This window comes from Leuciscus leuciscus (assembly GCF_965113295.1).
Source record: "Leuciscus leuciscus genome assembly, chromosome: 4".
Lineage (NCBI taxonomy): Eukaryota > Metazoa > Chordata > Actinopteri > Cypriniformes > Leuciscidae > Leuciscus > Leuciscus leuciscus.
Window position 1 is genome coordinate 23,866,698 of NC_138728.1, and position 26,238 is coordinate 23,892,935.

General features: G+C 35.5%; 1 protein-coding gene across 1 annotated transcript in view; it reads right to left on the reverse strand.

Annotated features, from left to right (window-relative positions):
• Positions 1 to 1,069: 1,069 nt before the first annotated feature.
• Positions 1,070 to 26,238, reverse strand: part of LOC309497214 (uncharacterized protein) — a 54,859-nt gene continuing 29,690 nt past the window's right edge. The window contains exon 10 of the mRNA XM_082167466.1: positions 1,070 to 1,577. The gene's annotated coding sequence lies outside the window, so the exon portion shown is untranslated. The remainder of the gene's footprint in view (positions 1,578 to 26,238) is intronic.

Consider the following 26,238-nt stretch of genomic DNA (forward strand, 5'->3'; position numbering starts at 1 on the left):
AATCATAATTGGTAATTATGGATTATTATTAATATTTCCCCTTTGAGCTAATATTATTACATAGTATTTAGAGCGAATCTGAACTCATAAATCCAATGATCCCAGGTACGGTGGTTTTGCTCAACATATGTGGCAATCATCGTTTTTAGGTTCCGGATGACTCTTTCTGTGAGGTTGGACTGAGGATGGTATGCTGTTGTGAGTTTTTGGGTTACATGCCATTGCTTACATACTTGGTCAAGAATGTTGGAGGTGAATTGCGTACCTCTGTCAGACACAATAAAAGCTGGTGTTCCCCATCTCGTGAAGATTTCCTCTCTTAAGACTCGCACAATGGTAGCAGACTTGGCAGCCCTCATGGGAAATACTTCTACCCATTTTGAGAAGTAGTCCACTATAACCAGCAGATATTCGTTCTGTCGGGTACTTCGGGGAAATGGTCCCATGATGTCCATTCCCAGCATATAACCGGGCTCGACTAGAGGTACACTTTGTAGGCTCCCAGCTGGTTTTAAGTTAGTCGGCTTGTATTGCTGACATTTCTGACAATTCCTACAGTGTTGCCATACATCTGTGCGAATTGAGGGCCAATAGGCGAACTCTAAAAGTCTCATCAGTGTCTTAAATTTACCCAAATGTCCACTCAAGGGATTGTCATGTGCATAAGTTAAAATTGCTTCCTTCAACTTTGTAGGAATGACAACTTGGAATCTCTGGCCTTCTTTGGAGTCTGGTACACTCCTAAACAAAACTGCGTTCTTGAAAACATAGTGCGTTCTCTTCAAGTCAGTGGATTTCTGGTTCTCTGCTTTAACCATCAATTCTTGGCACTCTGGGTCTAGTTTCTGTTCTGCTGCAATTTGTGACAAATCCACTGGCAGATCACACGTGACAGGATTAAAACCGCCCTTAGCTGGTGTATGTAACACCACCGCTGGTGCCTCAACTGCATACCTTCTGGACAATACGTCAGGTACTACATTACATTGTCCTCTTCTGTACCGTACAGCAAAATGATACCACTGATTCTGTAACAACCCCTTTTTTGTTTAGGTGTTACACTGAGGAGGTTCAACAGAAATGTGACCAGTACTGAAAAATAAAACCACTTCATTCAACAAATATTCCTTTTTCCCTTTTTTATTCCATAAGTGCATACTATATAATTCCTCCAACAATAAACAAATATACTGAAACAAAAAGTCCTTATCTCTGAGTTGGTGTGACAAAATAATAAATGAAACTTAACGTCAATGACCAGTCTTTAGATGAGCAGAGATGATGATAATAATAATGATGATGATGATGATGATGATGATGATGATGATTGATGATGATGAGATGAGATGAGATGAGTTTAAATCCACAAGGTTATTTGAGAGCGACGCAATGATATACTCCAATAATCCAAAATGAAGATGAGGTGAAGTTAGTCAATGGCTACAGTATGGTAACCCCCAGATCCCTAACTCTCGTTCCCCAGAGATGTATAGCGGATCATCCAAACATAGTGCAATAGAGCACACAAGAGTTGTGTTGGTCCAATGATGATAATGACTGATAATGAAAAGTCCTTGCTACCAAAGAAAGCAAAACATAACATCAGACATTATTCATTTCAAATACATCAATATACGGTTAAACAATACTCACATTTGAGCATAAACTCTACGAGTTCTCAAAAACGGACTTCCAACAGCTAGCAGGTAGCATAAAAGTTAACCATGAGGTTCCCTTCTACCAAACTGAACTGACTTGTTCATGGATTTGCTCAGGTTTATATCTGGTAGCCCTCTTGCACTAGTGCCCTCTAGCGGCTTGTAGTGGTATTTCCTTAAACCCAGATACTCATTTTTATTCAATAGTCAGTGGAAAACCAATAAAAAACACAGGTAACGTTTTATACTGTTACAACTGTATACCTTGTTATAAAGCAATATTTAATAAATTCATAAAAAATGCTAATCAAATTGTTTTCTGCAAACTCCACCAGATTCTTGTTCTACATCTCACAGACTACCACTGTGGTGATTTACATGTTGTTTTACTGTTTTATTATTTAATAATTAACTGTCAAAAGTCCTATACTGTATACCTTGTTATACAGCAATATTTAATAAATTCATAAAAAATGCAAATCAAATTGTTTTCTGCAAACTCCACCAGATTCTTGTTCTACATCTCACAGACTACCACTGTGGTGATTTACATGTTGTTTTACTGTTTTATTATTTAATAATTAACTGCCAAAGTCCTATACTGTATACCTGGCTGTATAGGCATATTTAATAAATTCATAGAAAATGCAAATCAAATTGTTTTCTGCAAACTCCACCAGATTCTTGTTCTACATCTCACAGACTACCACTGTGGTGATTTTCATGTTGTTTTACTGTTTTATTATTTAATAATTAACTGTCAAAGTCCTATACTGTATACCTGGCATATAGGCATATTTAATAAATTCATAAAAAATGCAAATCAAATTGTTTTCTGCAAATTCCACCAGATTCTTGTTCTACATCTCACAGACTACCACTGTGGTGATTATCATGTTGTTTTACTGTTTTATTATTTAATAATTAACTGTCAAAGTATACCTTGTTATACAGCAATATTTAATAAATTAATAAAAAATGCAAATCAAATTGTTTTCTGCAAACTCCACCAGATTCTTGTTCTACATCTCACAGACTACCACTGTGGTGATTATCATGTTGTTTTACTGTTTTATTATTTAATAATTAACTGTCAAAAGTCCTATACTGTATACCTTGTTATACAGCAATATTTAATAAATTCATAAAAAATGCAAATCAAATTGTTTTCTACAAACTCCACCAGATTCTTGTTCTACGTCTCACAGACTACCACTGTGGTGATTTTCATGTTGTTTTACTGTTTTATTATTTAATAATTAACTGCCAAAGTCCTATACTGTATACCTGGCATATAGGCATATTTAATAAATTCATAAAAAATGCAAATCAAATTGTTTTCTGCAAACTCCACCAGATTCTTTTTCTACATCTCACAGACTACCACTGTGGTGATTTTCATGTTGTTTTACTGTTTTATTATTTAATAATTAACTGCCAAAGTCCTATACTGTATACCTGGCATATAGGCATATTTAATAAATTCATAAAAAATGCAAATCAAATTGTTTTCTACAAACTCCACCATATTCTTGTTCTACATCTCACAGACTACCACTGTGGTGATTTACATGTTGTTTTACTGTTTTATTATTTAATAATTAACTGTCAAAGTCCTATACTGTATACCTTGTTATACAGCAATATTGAATAAATTCATAAAAAATGCAAATCAAATTGTTTTCTGCAAACTCCACCAGATTCTTATTCTACATCTCACAAACTACCACTGTGGTGATTATCATGTTGTTTTACTGTTTTATTATTTAATAATTAACTGCCAAAGTCCTATACTGTATACCTGGCATATAGGCATATTTAATAAATTCATAAAAAATGCAAATCAAATTGTTTTCTGCAAACTCCACCAGATTCTTTTTCTACATCTCACAGACTACCACTGTGGTGATTTTCATGTTGTTTTACTGTTTTATTATTTAATAATTAACTGCCAAAGTCCTATACTGTATACCTGGCTATATAGCAATATTTAATAAATTCATAAAAAATGCTAATCAAATTGTTTTCTGCAAACTCCACCAGATTCGTGTTCTACATCTCACAGACTACCACTGTGGTGATTATCATGTTGTTTTACTGTTTTATTATTTAATAATTAACTGTCAAAAGTCCTATACTGTATACCTTGTTATACAGCAATATTTAATAAATTCATAAAAAATGCAAATCAAATTGTTTTCTGCAAATTCCACCAGATTCTTGTTCTACATCTCACAGACTACCACTGTGGTGATTATCATGTTGTTTTACTGTTTTATTATTTAATAATTAACTGTCAAAGTATACCTTGTTATACAGCAATATTTAATAAATTCATAAAAAATGCAAATCAAATTGTCTTCTGCAATCTCCACCAGGTTCTTGTTCTACATCTCACAGACTACCACTGTGGTGATTATCATGTTGTTTTACTGTTTTATTATTTAATAATTAACTGTCAAAGTATACCTTGTTATACAGCAATATTTAATAAATTCATAAAAAATGGAAATCAAATTGTCTTCTGCAAACTCCACCAGATTCTTGTTCTACATCTCACAGACTACCACTGTGGTGATTTTCATGTTGTTTTACTGTTTTATTATTTCATAATTAACTGTCAAAAGTCCTATACTGTATACCTTGTTATACAGCAATATTTAATAAATTCATAAAAAATGCTAATCAAATTGTTTTCTGCAAACTCCACCAGATTCTTGTTCTACATCTCAAAGACTACCACTGTGGTGATTTACATGTTGTTTTACTGTTTTATTATTTAATAATTAACTGTCAAAAGTCCTATACTGTATACCTTGTTATACAGCAATATTTAATAAATTCATAAAAAATGCAAATCAAATTGTTTTCTGCAAATTCCACCAGATTCTTGTTCTACATCTCACAGACTACCACTGTGGTGATTATCATGTTGTTTTACTGTTTTATTATTTAATAATTAACTGTCAAAGTATACCTTGTTATACAGCAATATTTAATAAATTCATAAAAAATGCAAATCAAATTGTCTTCTGCAATCTCCACCAGGTTCTTGTTCTACATCTCACAGACTACCACTGTGGTGATTATCATGTTGTTTTACTGTTTTATTATTTAATAATTAACTGTCAAAGTATACCTTGTTATACAGCAATATTTAATAAATTCATAAAAAATGCAAATCAAATTGTCTTCTGCAAACTCCACCAGATTCTTGTTCTACATCTCACAGACTACCACTGTGGTGATTTTCATGTTGTTTTACTGTTTTATTATTTAATAATTAACTGTCAAAAGTCCTATACTGTATACCTTGTTATACAGCAATATTTAATAAATTCATAAAAAATGCTAATCAAATTGTTTTCTGCAAACTCCACCAGATTCTTGTTCTACATCTCACAGACTACCACTGTGGTGATTTACATGTTGTTTTACTGTTTTATTATTTAATAATTAACTGTCAAAGTCCTATACTGTATACCTGGCTGTATAGGCATATTTAATAAATTCATAAAAAAAAACAATTCAAATTGTTTTCTGCAAACTCCACCAGATTCTTTTTCTACATCTCAAAGACTACCACTGTGGTGATTTTCATGTTGTTTTGCTGTTTTATTGTTTTATTATTTAATAATTAACTGCCAAAGTCCTATTCTGTATACCTGGCTATATAGCAATATTTAATATATTCATAAAAAATGCTAATCAAATTGTTTTCTGCAAACTCCACCAGATTCTTTTTCTACATCTCACAGACTACCACTGTGGTGATTTTCATGTTGTTTTACTGTTTTATTATTTAATAATTAACTGCCAAAGTCCTCTACTGTATACCTGGCTATATAGCAATATTTAATAAATTCATAAAAAATGCAAATCAAATTGTTTTCTGCAAACTCCACCAGGTTCTTGTTCTACATCTCACAGACTACCACTGTGGTGATTTTCATGTTGTTTTACTGTTTTATTATTTAATAATTAACTGCCAAAGTCCTATACTGTATACCTGGCATATAGGCATATTTAATAAATTCATAAAAAATGCAAATCAAATTGTTTTCTGCAAATTCAACCAGATTCTTGTTCTACATCTCACAGACTACCACTGTGGTGATTTACATGTTGTTTTACTGTTTTATTATTTAATAATTAACTGTCAAAGTCCTATACTGTATACCTTGTTATACAGCAATATTTAATAAATTCATAAAAAATGCAAATCAAATTGTTTTCTGCAAACTCCACCAGATTCTTGTTCTATATCTCACAGACTACCACTGTGGTGATTATCATGTTGTTTTACTGTTTAATTATTTAATAATTAACTGTCAAAGTATACCTTGTTATACAGCAATATTTAATAAATTCATAGAAAATGCAAATCAAATTGTTTTCTGCAAACTCCACCAGATTATTGTTCTACATCTCACAGACTACCACTGAGGTGATTTTCATGTTGTTTTACTGTTTTATTATTTAATAATTGACTGCCAAAGTCCTATACTGTATACCTGGCATATAGGCATATTTAATAAATTCATAAAAAATGCAAATCAAATTGTTTTCTACAAACTCCACCAGATTCTTGTTCTACATCTCACAGACTACCACTGTGGTGATTCTCATGTTGTTTTACTGTTTTATTATTTAATAATTAACTGCCAAAGTCCTATACTGTATACCTGGCTATATAGCAATATTTAATATATTCATAAAAAATGCTAATCAAATTGTTTTCTGCAAACTCCACCAGATTCTTGTTCTACATCTCACAGACTACCACTGTGGTGATTTACATGTTGTTTTACTGTTTTATTATTCAATAATTAACTGCCAAAGTCCTATACTGTATACCTGGCTGTATAGGCATATTTAATAAATTCATAAAAAATGCAAATCAAATTGTTTTCTGCAAACTCCACCAGATTCTTTTTCTACATCATTATTTAATAATTAACTGCCAAAGTCCTCTACTGTATACCTGGCTATATAGCAATATTTAATAAATTCATAAAAAATGCAAATCAAATTGTTTTCTGCAAACTCCACCAGATTCTTGTTCTACATCTCACAGACTACAACTGTGGTGATTTACATGTTGTTTTACTGTTTTATTATTTAATAATTAACTGCCAAAGTCCTATACTGTATACCTGGCATATAGGCATATTTAATAAATTCATAAAAAATGCAAATCAAATTGTTTTCTGCAAACTCCACCAGATTCTTGTTCTACATCTTAAAGACTACCACTGTGGTGATTTTCATGTTGTTTTACTGTTTTATTATTTAATAATTAACTGCCAAAGTCCTATACTGTATACCTGGCTGTATAGGCATATTTAATAAATTCATAAAAAATGCAAATCAAATTGTTTTCTGCAAACTCCACCAGATTCTTGTTCTACATCTCACAGACTACCACTGTGGTGATTTACATGTTGTTTTACTGTTTTATTATTTAATAATTAACTGCCAAAGTCCTATACTGTATACCTGGCATATAGGCATATTTAATAAATTCATAAAAAATGCAAATCAAATTGTTTTCTACAAAATCCACCAGATTCTTGTTCTACATCTCACAGACTACCACTGTGGTGATTTTCATGTTGTTTTACTGTTTTATTATTTAATAATTAACTGCCAAAGTCCTATACTGTATACCTGGCATATAGGCATATTTAATAAATTCATAAAAAATGCAAATCAAATTGTTTTCTGCAAATTCAACCAGATTCTTGTTCTACATCTCACAGACTACCACTGTGGTGATTTACATGTTGTTTTACTGTTTTATTATTTAATAATTAACTGTCAAAGTCCTATACTGTATACCTTGTTATACAGCAATATTTAATAAATTCATAAAAAATGCAAATCAAATTGTTTTCTGCAAACTCCACCAGATTCTTGTTCTATATCTCACAGACTACCACTGTGGTGATTTACATGTTGTTTTACTGTTTTATTATTTAATAATTAACTGCCAAAGTCCTATACTGTATACCTGGCATATAGGCATATTTAATAAATTCATAAAAAATGCAAATCAAATTGTTTTCTGCAAATTCCACCAGATTCTTGTTCTACATCTCACAGACTACCACTGTGGTGATTATCATGTTGTTTTACTGTTGAATTATTTAATAATTAACTGTCAAAGTATACCTTGTTATACAGCAATATTTAATAAATTCATAGAAAATGCAAATCAAATTGTTTTCTGCAAACTCCACCAGATTCCTGTTCTACATCTCACAGACTACCACTGTGGTGATTTACATGTTGTTTTACTGTTTTATTATTTAATAATTAACTGCCAAAGTCCTATACTGTATACCTGGCTATATAGCAATATTTAATATATTCATAAAAAATGCAAATCAAATTGTTTTCTGCAAACTCCACCAGATTCTTTTTCTACATCTCACAGACTACCACTGTGGTGATTTTCATGTTGTTTTACTGTTTTATTATTTAATAATTAACTGCCAAAGTCCTATACTGTATACCTGGCTGTACAGGCATATTTAATAAATTCATAGAAAATGCAAATCAAATTGTTTTCTGCAAACGCCACCAGATTCTTGTTCTACATCTCACAGACTACCACTGTGGTGATTATCATGTTGTTTTACTGTTTTATTATTTAATAATTAACTGCCAAAGTCCTATACTGTATACCTGGCTGTATAGGCATATTTAATAAATTCATAAAAAATGCAAATCAAATTGTTTTCTGCAAACTCCACCAGATTCTTATTCTACATCTCACAGACTACCACTGTGGTGATTATCATGTTGTTTTACTGTTTTATTATTTAATAATTAACTGCCAAAGTCCTATACTGTATACCTGGCATATAGGCATATTTAATAAATTCATAAAAAATGCAAATCAAATTGTTTTCTGCAAATTCCACCAGATTCTTGTTCTACATCTCACAGACTACCACTGTGGTGATTATCATGTTGTTTTACTGTTTTATTATTTAATAATTAACTGCCAAAGTCCTATACTGTATACCTGGCTGTATAGGCATATTTAATAAATTCATAAAAAATGCAAATCAAATTGTTTTCTGCAAACTCCACCAGATTCTTTTTCTACATCTCACAGACTACCACTGTGGTGATTTTCATGTAGTTTTATTGTTTTATTATTTAATAATTAACTGTCAAAGTCCTATACTGTATACCTGGCATATAGGCATATTTAATAAATTCATAAAAAATGCAAATCAAATTGTTTTCTGCAAACTCCACCAGATTCTTTTTCTACATCTCACAGACTACCACTGTGGTGCTTTTCATGTTGTTTTACTGTTTTATTATTTAATAATTAACTGTCAAAGTATACCTTGTTATACAGCAATATTTAATAAATTCATAGAAAATGCAAATCAAATTGTTTTCTGCAAACTCCACCAGATTATTGTTCTACATCTCACAGACTACCACTGAGGTGATTTTCATGTTGTTTTACTGTTTTATTATTTAATAATTGACTGCCAAAGTCCTATACTGTATACCTGGCATATAGGCATATTTAATAAATTCATAAAAAATGCAAGTCAAATTGTTTTCTACAAACTCCACCAGATTCTTGTTCTACATCTCACAGACTACCACTGTGGTGATTCTCATGTTGTTTTACTGTTTTATTATTTAATAATTAACTGCCAAAGTCCTATACTGTATACCTGGCATATAGGCATATTTAATAAATTCATAAAAAATGCTAATCAAATTGTTTTCTGCAAACTCCACCAGATTCTTGTTCTACATCTCACAGACTACCACTGTGGTGATTTACATGTTGTTTTACTGTTTTATTATTTAATAATTAACTGTCAAAAGTCCTATACTGTATACCTTGTTATACAGCAATATTTAATAAATTCATAAAAAATGCAAATCAAATTGTTTTCTGCAAACTCCACCAGATTCTTGTTCTACATCTCACAGACTAGCACTGTGGTTATTTACATGTTGTTTTACTGTTTTATTATTTAATAATTAACTGCCAAAGTCCTATACTGTATACCTGGCTGTATAGGCATATTTAATAAATTCATAGAAAATGCAAATCAAATTGTTTTCTGCAAACTCCACCAGATTCTTGTTCTACATCTCACAGACTACCACTGTGGTGATTTTCATGTTGTTTTACTGTTTTATTATTTAATAATTAACTGTCAAAGTCCTATACTGTATACCTGGCATATAGGCATATTTAATAAATTCATAAAAAATGCAAATCAAATTGTTTTCTGCAAATTCCACCAGATTCTTGTTCTACATCTCACAGACTACCACTGTGGTGATTATCATGTTGTTTTACTGTTTTATTATTTAATAATTAACTGTCAAAGTATACCTTGTTATACAGCAATATTTAATAAATTCATAAAAAATGCAAATCAAATTGTTTTCTGCAAACTCCACCAGATTCTTGTTCTACATCTCACAGACTACCACTGTGGTGATTATCGTGTTGTTTTACTGTTTTATTATTTAATAATTAACTGTCAAAAGTCCTATACTGTATACCTTGTTATACAGCAATATTTAATAAATTCATAAAAAATGGTAATCGAATTGTTTTCTGCAAACTCCACCAGATTCCTGTTCTACATCTCACAGACTACCACTGTGGTGATTTACATGTTGTTTTACTGTTTTATTATTTAATAATTAACTGCCAAAGTCCTATACTGTATACCTGGCTGTTTAGGCATATTTAATAAATTCATAAAAAATGCAAATCAAATTGTTTTCTGCAAACTCCACCAGATTCTTTTTCTACATCTCACAGACTACCACTGTGGTGATTTTCATGTTGTTTTACTGTTTTATTATTTAATAATTAACTGCCAAAGTCCTATACTGTATACCTGGCTATATAGCAATATTTAATAAATTCATAAAAAATGCAAATCAAATTGTTTTCTGCAAACTCCACCAGGTTCTTGTTCTACATCTCACAGACTACCACTGTGGTGATTATCATGTTGTTTTACTGTTTTATTATTTAATAATTAACTGTCAAAGTATACCTTGTTATACAGCAATATTTAATAAATTCATAAAAAATGCAAATCAAATTGTTTTCTGCAAACTCCACCAGATTCTTTTTCTACATCTCACAGACTACCACTGTGGTGATTTTCATGTTGTTTTACTGTTTTATTATTTAATAATTAACTGCCAAAGTCCTATACTGCATACCTGGCTATATAGCAATATTTAATAAATTCATAAAAAATGCAAATCAAATTGTTTTCTGCAAACTCCACCAGGTTCTTGTTCTAAATCTCACAGACTACCACTGTGGTGATTTTCATGTTGTTTTACTGTTTTATTATTTAATAATTAACTGTCAAAGTCCTATACTGTATACCTGGCATATAGGCATATTTAATAAATTCATAAAAAATGCAAATCAAATTGTTTTCTGCAAACTCCACCAGATTCTTGTTCTACATCTCACAGACTACCACTGTGGTGATTTACATGTTGTTTTACTGTTTTATTATTTAATAATTAACTGCCAAAGTCCTATACTGTATACCTGGCATATAGGCATATTTAATAAATTCATAAAAAATGCAAATCAAATTGTTTTCTGCAAACTCCACCAGATTCTTGTTCTACATCTCACAGACTACCACTGTGGTGATTTACATGTTGTTTTACTGTTTTATTATTTAATAATTAACTGCCAAAGTCCTATACTGTATACCTGGCTGTGTAGGCATATTTAATAAATTCATAAAAAATGCAAATCAAATTGTTTTCTGCAAACTCCACCAGATTCTTTTTCTACATCTCACAGACTACCACTGTGGTGATTTTCATGTTGTTTTACTGTTTTATTATTTAATAATTAACTGTCAAAGTCCTATACTGTATACCTGGCATATAGGCATATTTAATAAATTCATAAAAAATGCAAATCAAATTGTTTTCTGCAAATTCCACCAGATTCTTGTTCTACATCTCACAGACTACCACTGTGGTGATTATCATGTTGTTTTACTGTTTTATTATTTAATAATTAACTGCCAAAGTCCAATACTGTATACCTGGCTGTATAGGCATATTTAATAAATTCATAAAAAATGCAAATAAAATTGTTTTCTGCAAACTCCACCAGATTCTTTTTCTACATCTCACAGACTACCACTGTGGTGATTTACATGTTGTTTTACTGTTTTATTATTTAATAATTAACTGCCAAAGTCCTATACTGTATACCTGGCTATATAGCAATGTTTAATATATTCATAAAAAATGCTAATCAAATTGTTTTCTGCAAACTCCACCAGATTCTTGTTCTACATCTCACAGACTACCACTGTGGTGATTTACATGTTGTTTTACTGTTTTATTATTCAATAATTAACTGCCAAAGTCCTATACTGTATACCTGGCTGCATAGGCATATTTAATAAATTCATAAAAAATGCAAATCAAATTGTTTTCTGCAAACTCCACCAGATTCTTTTTCTACATCCTTATTTAATAATTAACTGCCAAAGTCCTCTACTGTATACCTGGCTATATAGCAATATTTAATAAATTCATAAAAAATGCAAATCAAATTGTTTTCTGCAAACTCCACCAGATTCTTGTTCTACATCTCACAGACTACAACTGTGGTGATTTACATGTTGTTTTACTGTTTTATTATTTAATAATTAACTGCCAAAGTCCTATACTGTATACCTGGCATATAGGCATATTTAATAAATTCATAAAAAATGCAAATCAAATTGTTTTCTGCAAACTCCACCAGATTCTTGTTCTACATCTTAAAGACTACCACTGTGGTGATTTTCATGTTGTTTTACTGTTTTATTATTTAATAATTAACTGCCAAAGTCCTATACTGTATACCTGGCTGTATAGGCATATTTAATAAATTCATAAAAAATGCAAATCAAATTGTTTTCTGCAAACTCCACCAGATTCTTGTTCTACATCTCACAGACTACCACTGTGGTGATTTACATGTTGTTTTACTGTTTTATTATTTAATAATTAACTGCCAAAGTCCTATACTGTATACCTGGCATTTAGGCATATTTAATAAATTCATAAAAAATGCAAATCAAATTGTTTTCTACAAAATCCACCAGATTCTTGTTCTACATCTCACAGACTACCACTGTGGTGATTTTCATGTTGTTTTACTGTTTTATTATTTAATAATTAACTGCCAAAGTCCTATACTGTATACCTGGCATATAGGCATATTTAATAAATTCATAAAAAATGCAAATCAAATTGTTTTCTGCAAATTCAACCAGATTCTTGTTCTACATCTCACAGACTACCACTGTGGTGATTTACATGTTGTTTTACTGTTTTATTATTTAATAATTAACTGTCAAAGTCCTATACTGTATAGCTTGTTATACAGCAATATTTAATAAATTCATAAAAAATGAAAATCAAATTGTTTTCTGCAAACTCCACCAGATTCTTGTTCTATATCTCACAGACTACCACTGTGGTGATTTACATGTTGTTTTACTGTTTTATTATTTAATAATTAACTGCCAAAGTCCTATACTGTATACCTGGCATATAGGCATATTTAATAAATTCATAAAAAATGCAAATCAAATTGTTTTCTGCAAATTCCACCAGATTCTTGTTCTACATCTCACAGACTACCACTGTGGTGATTATCATGTTGTTTTACTGTTTAATTATTTAATAATTAACTGTCAAAGTATACCTTGTTATACAGCAATATTTAATAAATTCATAGAAAATGCAAATCAAATTGTTTTCTGCAAACTCCACCAGATTATTGTTCTACATCTCACAGACTACCACTGAGGTGATTTTCATGTTGTTTTACTGTTTTATTATTTAATAATTGACTGCCAAAGTCCTATACTGTATACCTGGCATATAGGCATATTTAATAAATTCATAAAAAATGCAAATCAAATTGTTTTCTACAAACTCCACCAGATTCTTGTTCTACATCTCACAGACTACCACTGTGGTGATTCTCATGTTGTTTTACTGTTTTATTATTTAATAATTAACTGCCAAAGTCCTATACTGTATACCTGGCATATAGGCATATTTAATAAATTCATAAAAAATGCTAATCAAATTGTTTTCTGCAAACTCCACCAGATTCTTGTTCTACATCTCACAGACTACCACTGTGGTGATTTACATGTTGTTTTACTGTTTTATTATTTAATAATTAACTGTCAAAAGTCCTATACTGTATACCTTGTTATACAGCAATATTTAATAAATTCATAAAAAATGCAAATCAAATTGTTTTCTGCAAACTCCACCAGATTCTTGTTCTACATCTCACAGACTACCACTGTGGTGATTTACATGTTGTTTTACTGTTTTATTATTTAATAATTAACTGCCAAAGTCCTATACTGTATACCTGGCTGTATAGGCATATTTAATAAATTCATAGAAAATGCAAATCAAATTGTTTTCTGCAAACTCCACCAGATTCTTGTTCTACATCTCACAGACTGCCACTGTGGTGATTTTCATGTTGTTTTACTGTTTTATTATTTAATAATTAACTGTCAAAGTCCTATACTGTATACCTGGCATATAGGCATATTTAATAAATTCATAAAAAATGCAAATCAAATTGTTTTCTGCAAATTCCACCAGATTCTTGTTCTACATCTCACAGACTACCACTGTGGTGATTATCATGTTGTTTTACTGTTTTATTATTTAATAATTAACTGTCAAAGTATACCTTGTTATACAGCAATATTTAATAAATTCATAAAAAATGCAAATCAAATTGTTTTCTGCAAACTCCACCAGATTCTTGTTCTACATCTCACAGACTACCACTGTGGTGATTATCGTGTTGTTTTACTGTTTTATTATTTAATAATTAACTGCCAAAGTCCTATACTGTATACCTGGCATATAGGCATATTTAATAAATTCATAAAAAATGCAAATCAAATTGTTTTCCGCAAATTCCACCAGATTCTTGTTCTACATCTCACAGACTACCACTGTGGTGATTATCATGTTGTTTTACTGTTTAATTATTTAATAATTAACTGTCAAAAGTCCTATACTGTATACCTTGTTATACAGCAATATTTAATAAATTCATAAAAAATGGTAATCGAATTGTTTTCTGCAAACTCCACCAGATTCCTGTTCTACATCTCACAGACTACCACTGTGGTAATTTACATGTTGTTTTACTGTTTTATTATTTAATAATTAACTGCCAAAGTCCTATACTGTATACCTGGCTGTTTAGGCATATTTAATAAATTCATAAAAAATGCAAATCAAATTGTTTTCTGCAAACTCCACCAGATTCTTTTTCTACATCTCACAGACTACCACTGTGGTGATTTTCATGTTGTTTTACTGTTTTATTATTTAATAATTAACTGCCAAAGTATACCTTGTTATACAGCAATATTTAATAAATTCATAAAAAATGCAAATCAAATTGTTTTCTGCAAACTCCACCAGATTCTTTTTCTACATCTCACAGACTACCACTGTGGTGATTTTCATGTTGTTTTACTGTTTTATTATTTAATAATTAACTGCCAAAGTCCTATACTGTATACCTGGCTATATAGCAATATTTAATAAATTCATAAAAAATGCTAATCAAATTGTTTTCTGCAAACTCCACCAGATTCTTGTTCTACATCTCACAGACTACCACTGTGGTGATTTACATGTTGTTTTACTGTTTTATTATTTAATAATTAACTGCCAAAGTCCTATACTGTATACCTGGCTGTATAGGCATATTTAATAAATTCATAAAAAATGCAAATCAAATTGTTTTCTGCAAACTCCACCAGATTCTTTTTCTACATCTCACAGACTACCACTGTGGTGATTTTCATGTTGTTTTACTGTTTTATTATTTAATAATTAACTGCCAAAGTCCTATACTGTATACCTGGCTGTACAGGCATATTTAATAAATTCATAGAAAATGCAAATCAAATTGTTTTCTGCAAACGCCACCAGATTCTTGTTCTACATCTCACAGACTACCACTGTGGTGATTATCATGTTGTTTTACTGTTTTATTATTTAATAATTAACTGCCAAAGTCCTATACTGTATACCTGGCTGTATAGGCATATTTAATAAATTCATAAAAAATGCAAATCAAATTGTTTTCTGCAAACTCCACCAGATTCTTTTTCTACATCTCACAGACTACCACTGTGGTGATTTTCATGTAGTTTTATTGTTTTATTATTTAATAATTAACTGTCAAAGTCCTATACTGTATACCTGGCATATAGGCATATTTAATAAATTCATAAAAAATGCAAATCAAATTGTTTTCTGCGAACTCCACCAGATTCTTTTTCTACATCTCACAGACTACCACTGTGGTGCTTTTCATGTTGTTTTACTGTTTTATCATTTAATAATTTACTGCCAAAGTCCTATACTGTATACCTGGCTATATAGCAATATTTAATAAATTCATAAAAAATGCAAATCAAATTTTTTTCTGCAAACTCCACCAGGTTCTTGTTCTACATCTCACAGACTACCACTGTGGTGATTTTCATGTTGTTTTACTGTTTTATTATTTAATAATTAACTGTCAAAGTATACCTTGTTATACAGCAATATTTAATAAATTCATAAAAAATGCAAATCAAATTGTCTTCTGCAAACTCCACCAGATTCTTGTTCTACATCTCACAGACTACCACTGTGGTGATTTTCATGTTGTTTTACGGTTTTATTATTTAATAATTAACTGCCAAAGTCCTATACTGTATACCTGGCATATAGGCATATTTAATAAATTCATAAAAAATGCTAATCAAATTGTTTTCTGCAAACTCCACCAGATTCTTGTTCTACATCTCACAGACTACCACTGTGGTGATTTACATGTTGTTTTACTGTTTTATTATTTAATAATTAACTGTCAAAAGTCCTATACTGTATACCTTGTTATACAGCAATATTTAATAAATTCATAAAAAAATGCAAATCAAATTGTTTTCTGCAAACTCCACCAGATTCTTGTTCTACATCTCACAGACTACCACTGTGGTGATTTACATGTTGTTTTACTGTTTTATTATTTAATAATTAACTGCCAAAGTCCTATACTGTATACCTGGCTGTATAGGCATATTTAATAAATTCATAGAAAATGCAAATCAAATTGTTTTCTGCAAACTCCACCAGATTCTTGTTCTACATCTCACAGACTACCACTGTGGTGATTTTCATGTTGTTTTACTGTTTTATTATTTAATAATTAACTGTCAAAGTCCTATACTGTATACCTGGCATATAGGCATATTTAATAAATTCATAAAAAATGCAAATCAAATTGTTTTCTGCAAATTCCACCAGCTTCTTGTTCTACATCTCACAGACTACCACTGTGGTGATTATAATGTTGTTTTACTGTTTTATTATTTAATAATTAACTGTCAAAGTATACCTTGATACAGCAATATTTAATAAATTCATAAAAAATGCAAATCAAATTGTTTTCTGCAAACTCCACCAGATTCTTGTTCTACATCTCACAGACTACCAATGTGGTGATTATCATGTTGATTTACTGTTTTATTATTTAATAATTAACTGTCAAAAGTCCTATACTGTATACCTTGTTATACAGCAATATTTAATAAATTCATAAAAAATGCAAATCAAATTGTTTTCTACAAACTCCACCAGATTCTTGTTCTACATCTCACAGACTACCACTGTGGTGATTTTCATGTTGTTTTACTGTTTTATTATTTAATAATTAACTGCCAAAGTCCTATACTGTATACCTGGCATATAGGCATATTTAATAAATTCATAAAAAATGCAAATCAAATTGTTTTCTGCAAATTCAACCAGATTCTTGTTCTACATCTCACAGACTACCACTGTGGTGATTATCATGTTGTTTTACTGTTTTATTATTTAATAATTAACTGCCAAAGTCCTATACTGTATACCTGGCTGTCCAAGACTGGGCTTTTTGAAGAAACTAAGACTATTTCAGGCTTTTTGAACAAATTCTTGGACTCTTTTTATTTTTATTTTTTACCTAAAATGCTTCCAGCACCTGGTATTCCCAGGCGGTCTCCCATCCAACCAGGCCCGACACTGCTTAGCTTCCGAGATCAGACGAGATCGGGCGTTCTTTTTTTTTTTTTACTTTCTGAAGAAACTCTGCTCCCAAGACTGGGCTTTTTGAAGAAACTAAGACCATTTCAGGCTTTTTGAACACATTCTTAGACTCTTTTATTTTTTATTTTTTTTTTACCAAAAATGCTTCCAGCACCTGGTATTCCCAGGCGGTCTCCCATCCAACCAGGCCCGACCCTGCTTAGCTTCCGAGATCAGACGAGATCGGGCGTTCTTTTTTTTTTTCTTTTTCTTTTTTTACCAAAAATGCTTCCAGCACCTGGTATTTCCAGGCGGTCTCCCATCCAACCAGGCCCGACCATGCTTAGCTTCCGAGATCAGACGAGATCGGGCGTTTTTTTTTTTTTTTTTTTTTTAAATGCTTCCAGCACCTGGTATTCCCAGGCGGTCTCCCATCCAACCAGGCCCGACACTGCTTAGCTTCCGAGATCAGACGAGATCGGGCGTTCTTTTTTTTTTTTCTTTTTTTTTTTTTGACTTTCTGAAGAAACTCTGCTCCCAAGACTGGGCTTCTTGAAGAAACTAAGACTATTTCAGGCTTTTTGAACAAATTCTTAGATTTTTTTTTTTTTTTTTTTTTACCGAAAATGCTTCCAGCACCTGGTATTCCCAGGCGGTCTCCCATCCAACCAGGCCCGACACTGCTTAGCTTCCGAGATCAGACGAAATCGGGCGTTCTTTTTTAAATTTTATTTAATTTTATTTTTTGACTTTCTGAAGAAACTCTGCTCCCAAGACTGGGCTTCTTGAAGAAACTAAGACTATTTCAGGCTTTTTTAACAAATTCATAGACTTTTTAAATTTATTTTTTACCAAAAATGCTTCCAGCACCTGGTATTCCCAGGCGGTCTCCCATCCAACCAGGCCCGACACTGCTTAGCTTCCGAGATCAGACAAGATCGGGCTTTCTTTTTTTTTTTTTTACCAAAAATGCTTCCAGAACCTGGTATTCCCAGGCGGTCTCCCATCCAACCAGGCCCGACACTGCTTAGCTTCCGAGATCAGACAAGATAGGGCTTTCTTTTTTTTTCTTTTTTTTTTCTTCTTTTTTTTACCAAAAATGCTTCCAGCACCTGGTATTCCCAGGCGGTCTCCCATCCAACCAGGCCCGACACTGCTTAGCTTCCGAGATCAGACGAGATCGGGCGTTTTTTTATGTTTTTTTTTACCAAAAATGCTTCCAGAACCTGGTATTCCCAGGCGGTCTCCCATCCAACCAGGCCCGACACTGCTTAGCTTCCGAGATCAGACAAGATCGGGCTTTCTTTTTTTTTTTTTTTCTTTTTTTTTTTTCAAAAATGCTTCCAGCACCTGGTATTCCCAGGCGGTCTCCCATCCAACAAGACCCGACCATGCTTAGCTTCCGAGATCAGACGAAATCGGGCTTTTTTTTTTCTTTTTTCTTTTTTACCAAAAATGCTTCCAGCACCTGGTATTCCCAGGCGGTCTCCCATCCAACCAGGCCCGACACTGCTTAGCTTCCGAGATCAGACGAAATCGGGCGTTCTTTTTTTTTTTTTTTTTTTGACTCTCTGAAGAAACTCTGCTCCCAAGACTGGCCTTTTTGAAGAAACTAAGACTATTTTAGGCTTTGTGAACACATTCTTAGACTCATTTTTTTTTCTTTTTTTTTTTTTTTTACCAAAAATGCTTCCAGCACCTGGTATTCCCAGGCGGTCTCCCATCCAACCAGGCCCGACACTGCTTAGCTTCCGAGATCAGACAAGATCGGGCTTTTTTTTTTCTTTTCTTTTTTACCAAAAATGCTTCCAGCACCTGGTATTCCCAGGCGGTCTCCCATCCAACCAGGCCCGACACTGCTTAGCTTCCGAGATCAGACGAGATCGGGCGTTCTTTTTTTTTTTTCTTTTTTTTTTTTGGACTTTCTGAAAAAACTCTGCTCCCAAGACTGGGCTTTTTGAAGAAACTAAGACTATTTCAGGTTCCCTTTCAAGGGAACTTCGAGCTGCGTCGAGACGCGGTGGGAACGCTCTGCGTGATTGCGTCGTGAAGCACGTGTATAATCAGTCCAATGGAAAGACGAGACGTCATAGGCGGGTGACGTCATCGACCAGGAAGCTATAAAGCACCCCTGCGACAGACCGTGGCAGCTTTCTGTGCCTTCAGCAAGCGATCTGTGTATTCTGTCCTTGTCATATTTATTGTTGTCTGTCAAGTTGCAATATATATATTTATTATGGCAAAAGAGAACAAGCAAGTGTTGTGTTGTTCCCTCCCCACGTTATATCACGGGTGGGGACACACACTTCAGCTTTGTGTTGCTTGTTTGGGAGTGGAGCATGCCAACAGTCAGTTCTCGAGGGGGTTGACTGTGAGCATTGCGAGAAGCCCCGAGGCGCGGGTCCCGCTGCTGCCGAGGCACGGCGTCGACGCGCATCTTGGGGATCGCAAATAACAAACACCTGTTCGATCCACGTGCCTTATCTCGGGGAGAAGCATGCTCTGCGGTTTCTCCTCCCCGGGATGAGGCACTCATGCTGCGATTTCCAGTTCCGAGGAATTGGTATCGTTAGTGTTTTTGTTTAAAAATAAATAAATAAATAAAAAGATAAGGCAGATGTTTATGAGTTTTCAATAAATAAATAAACAAGTCAGCTCATAACTCTGTTGAATAAAGAGGAGCTTATAAAAGGAGGTTTTATATAATGCTGTTGCTAAGTTAAATATTACTGGCCAGCCGAACATATATATATGAGAGTGAAAGTATAAGGAAAACTCTATATCTCAGCCTCCTCGTCGGGGAGTGCCGTTTTTTCCCTATCTCCACACTGAGGTGTCGAGATCGTGGAATAAACCGGTTTCTGTTTATGTATTTTATCCCTAAACTTCTACTATAGTAATGTTATGGGTATTAAGTATTATGGTATGACAGTGCCTCGGGTTAAAGAGACGCTTGCGAGCTATCTCTCTCCCGTGTTGGTGTCATAATAACCCCGACGTTACCCACTAGCCACCATAAATAATAGATAAATATTATTAGGCAGCACTGGTGGGTAAAATGTATAAGCATGGATTAATGTGAGGATGTAACAGCACTGACGCTATTTGAGAATTCCGTCGCGCAACAGATAAACTATACCGGGGAGGGACAGTTTCGAGAAATCGTTTCTCCTCGGCGTCCTCTTGGGCGACTCTCTGAGGAGGGTCGCAGCGCTGCCAGTTCGGTTGTTTCCTGCTGGTGGCCACGGAGTGTTATATTTATATATATATATATATATATATATATATATATATATAGTTTTTCTGATGTAAAGAAAAATTAAGATAAAATATGTCTTTTCTTCTGGACGCTCGAAGACGAAGAAATAAACTCTTCAGTGGCGTTCCAAAGGTTTCTTCCTCACCGATCTAACGTTCCTGAGACTGCTGGGCGGGAGCAGTCTCAGCATACTTAAGCTCCTCGCAGCATAGAGTGCGGTAAAACAAAGATTCGCCATTCGGGCTCATCCACAATCGATGGGGACCTGGGTGGCGGTCACAGTCTAGCCAGTTAGAGATATGCAAGATCTGAGGACTGTTTTATCTCTAAAATAGCTAAAAATGGAAGAAGCCCTGACGCCTCTGAGGAGGGTCGCAACGCTGGCTGTTCGGTTTTTCTGCCGGTTCGCCGTTTCAGGACACCGAGGTGTCAGCGTCCCCAAACGATCCTCTGAGGAGGGTCGTAGAGCAGTCATTTCGGTTTCCCTGCCGGTTCGCCGTTTCAGGGCGCCGAGGTGCCTGCTTTTTTCCAGCGATCCTCCGAGGAGGGTCGTCGGAACAAAGCTAGTTAGAGGTAGGCAAGATCTGAGGACTGTCGTTATCTCTATTAAAACTTAGACAAGAAGTCCTGACGCTGAGGCTATCAGGCTTCTGAAGGTTTCCCCGGGGCAGGGACGGTTTTGAGAAATCGTTTCTCCTCGGCACCCTCTGGGGTGCGACTCTCTGAGGAGGGTCGCAGCGCTGCCAGTTCGGTTGTTCCCTGCCGGTTCTCCGTTCAGGGCACCGAGGTGTCAGCGTCCCCATACGATCCTCCGAGGAGGGGCGTAGAACGGTCAGTTTGGTTGTTCCCTGCCGGTTCGCCGCTTCAGGGCACCAAAGTGACTGTTCAACCAAATCCAGAGGCCAGTCTCGAGAGACTGGTTCTCCTAGTAGAATTTCTGGCAGCGTGGAAACTACTGCCATATATTTCTCAGTGGGTCCTGCACACTTTAGAAAAGGGTTTCAGAATTCAGTTCGGTTCTCGTCCGCACAGATTTCTAGAGGTCCTCCCCACAGTGGTGGACCCCGAGCAGGCTCTGGTTATGGAGCAGGAAGTACTGACACTTCTGCAAAAGGAGCTATAGAAGGGGTTTCTCCTCCCAGCAGACAGTCAGGGTTTTACAGCCGTTACTTCATTGTTCCGAAAGAGGATGAGGGGTTGCGTCCTATTCTAGACCTGCGTCAATTAAACAGCAGGTTTCAGAATCTCAAGTTCAAAGTATGCTATACGCTAAAATGATTGTCACAGATTCAGTCCGAGGACTGGTTTGTCACAATAGACTTCAAGGACGCTTACTTATCTATCCATCCTCATATCACAGGAGGTTCCTGAGGTTTGCTTTCGGGGGCGAAGCATACCAGTATTGGGTTCTTCCCTTCGGCCTAGGTTTATCACCCCGCATCTTTAAAAAAAGCGTGGATGCAACTCTGGCTCCTTTGAGACTCCAGGGCATTCGCGTATTATACTTTATCTACGATTGGTTGATTTTAGCTCAGTCCGAGCAGTTGGCGGTTCGGCATCGAGATGTCGTTCTGTCTCACATAAAGAGGTTGGGGTTGTGGCTCAACGCCAAGAAGAGTGTGCTCCTCCCAGCTCAGAGGACCACTTTTCTGGGTGTTTTATGGGATTCGACAATAATGCAAGCACATCTGTCTCCTGCACGTATTTCTGCGATTCTCACAGCCGTAAAGGGGATAAAACTAGGCCAGTCACTCACTGTGAAACAGTTTCAGAGACTGTTGGGGCTCATGGCAGCTGCGTCCAACGTAATCACTTTTGGCCTTTTGTACATGAGACCTTTGCAGTGGCTCAGGATCAAGGGGTTTTCTCCGAGGGGAAATCCATTTCGCACGATCAAGGTCACGCGGCGATGCCTTCGTGCCTTGGTCATGTGGAAGAAACCTTGGTTCCTCGCCCAGGGCCCAGTGCTGGGGGCTTCTTGTCGACGCGTAACGCTTTCGACGGATGCTTCCCTCACAGGATGGGGGGCGGTCATGAGTGGCCGCTCAGCGAAAGGTCTTTGCAGGACCATCAACGTTCTTGCCACATAAATCGGCTAGAAATGATGGCGGTATTTCGAGCTCTCAAATACTTCCTGCCAGACCTGAGAGGTCACCATGTGCTTGTCCTTCCGGACAACACACTGATGGTCTCGTATATCAGAGCAGATATCCTGTTGAGGCAGGGGCTGAGGCCCGGGGAATGGGGACTTCACCCCAAGGTGGTGGAGCTCCTTTAGGAGAACTTCGGTCAAAACTCAAGTCTACCTTTCGCATCGTTTATACAACGCATTGCCCATTTGGTGCTCCCTGATGCATCCAGCTCTGCTTGAACTGGATGCAACGTATTAGGTGTGGTTGAGGCTACACCTGTACGCATTTCCTGATATCTTTGCTCCTGGGAGTTACTCTCTTCCGGAGTTATGGATACTATGGGCTCGGCCTCTGAGGGGGCCCAGCTCATAGATTCAGGTCTCTCGACTGAGGTCGTGGAGACCATACTCCAGTCTAGAGCTCCCTCCACGAGAAGACTGAATATGCATTGAAATGGAAACTGTTCTCTGCCTGGTGTGGAGAATGCCTTCTGAATCTTGCTATCTGCCCTATGGTACAGTACTTGATTTCTGCAATGAATGTTTCTTTGCTGGGTTATCTCTGAGGAGAGATCCTTATTTCATCTTCTCCGTGGTACTTGAGGCTGGGGCCTGCACGTACTTGGATTTGCACCTGGTATGGTGATAGTCTTCCTCACCCCTTGCCGGGTTGTATTCCTACTAAATTTGTGGGTCATTTGTGCTGCAGGCCTTCTGTGCTCCACCTTAATACAAGCCAGATCAGGAAGAACTTAATCTGTTTTGCCCTGTCCGGGCTCTTGGATGCTTATGTCCACAGAGCTGCAACCTGTGGCATATATATAAGAGCAGTTATTTGTCTGCTTCAGGTTACCTAAGATAGGTTGCCCTGCATCTAAACAGATAATGAGCAAGTGAGTAGTTGAGGCTATCTCACTTGCTTATGAAGCGGCCGGACAGCCTTCACCTTTGGCTGTCCCGGCCCATTCTACCAGGAGTATGGCTGCCTCTAAGGCTTTATTATCAGGAGTTTCACTCTGACATCTGTAATGCGGCAGGCAGGTCCTCACCGCATACATTTGTTAGATTTTATGACTTGGACCTAGGCTCCACTCCAGGGTCTAGGGTGCTTGTTTCCTAGTATGCGCATGGTCTTCATACAGAACAGGCATTTGTATAGGGTTCCCACCGCGTCTCGACGCAGCTCGAAGTTCCCTTGAAAGGGAACGTCTCAGGTTATGTATGTAACCCTGGTTCCCTGAGAGGGAACGAGACGCTGCGTCGCCTTGCCATACTCCCTGCATGCCTGTGATCGACTTGCTTCGGCTTACAGAAGCTGCCACGGTCTGTCGCAGGGGTGCTTTATAGCTTCCTGGTCGATGACGTCACCCGCCTATGACGTCTCGTCTTTCAATTGGACTGATTATACACGTGCTTCACGACGCAATCACGCAGAGCGTTCCCACCGCGTCTCGACGCAGCGTCTCGTTCCCTCTCAGGGAACCAGGGTTACATACGTAACCTGAGACGTTTTTTGAACTCAGACTTAGACTCATATTTATTTTTATTTTTTTTTTTACCAAAAATGCTTCCAGAACCTGGTATTCCCAGGCGGTCTCCCATCCAACCAGGCCCGACACTGCTTAGCTTCCGAGATCGGGCGTTTTTTTTATTAATTTTTTTTTACCAAAAATGCTTCCAGCACCTGGTATTCCCAGGCAGTCTCCCATCCAACCAGGCCCGACACTGCTTAGCTTCCGAGATCAGACGAAATCGGGCGTTCTTTTTTTTTTTTTGACTTTCTGAAGAAACTCTGCTCCCAAGACTGGGCTTTTTGAAGAAACTAAGACTATTTCAGTTTTTTTGAACTCAGACTTAAGCCCTATTCGCACGGGATTAGTATTACCCCTGGACCTCTGTAATTAAGAAATTACCCCCTGACCTCTGTGTTTTTGGTGGCTCATTCACACGGGCAAATAAATGTTCGTAATTCCCTCGAGTTTACGGACTTTACAGCGTGCGCCCACCCATTCACACTTCACTAGCTGAACGTGCTGAAACGAAGATCGCGCTGCAGTATTGCAATTAAAAAAAAAGAACTTATTTAAAACCAATTTATTAGAGAAATATATTATATATATTATAGAATATGATATTATTGTATAAATATATAATATATCTTCTTTTTCTTTTATTCTTTGTCCATATTTACAACAAGCCTGCCTGAAGAAGGTATTATAAATACCGAAACGTCGCGATAGGCATGTTTTTCTATTCATTTTATTTGGTTTATTTCATTTTATATAATTTTTACTCTTTCACACTTTGATTTCTTGAGATACTTACAGGATGGACGTCTTTAGAGGCCGTGTGAGACAAAGAAATGCTCCACGATACAGACTACTAAATTACACTACCACAAAAAGCGTCCAAACTTTCCAAAAGAGCTTCCATGTTGCGCCAAAATACTTAATTTCACGTTTCCATGACAACGGTCCGAGTTGAGCTTCCAGATCACGTCTTCTGTAGTTTGTTTTCTCTTTTGCAGCACTTCATAGTTTTTATTGGAGAAAAACTATAATCGGATTGGAGTAGAGCATATCGAGAGATTTTATTGTTAATATAGTTTTAATACAGACGTAAAATGGACTGTTAAACGGCCCATAATGGTTATTACATTCTTTAGGAAACGATAGGCTCACAGAAAAACAGCCCAAATCACAGACATGGGGATTCGCACGGGACTGGTATTATCAGAGGACCCCTGTGTTGGCCGAAATACGGTAGGTAATTTTCGGGGGAATTTTTACAGACATTTTTACAGACATGGCAGATTCGCACGGGATAAAAATCACAGACGACCTCTGCAATTATTACAAATTACCGGAGGTCCCTAGATAATACTAGTCCCGTGCGAATAGGGCTTTAGACTCATATTTTTTTTTTTTTTTTTTTTTTTTAACCAAAAATGCTTCCAGCACCAGGTATTCCCAGGCGGTCTCCCATCCAACCAGGCCCGACACTGCTTAGCTTCCGAGATCAGACGA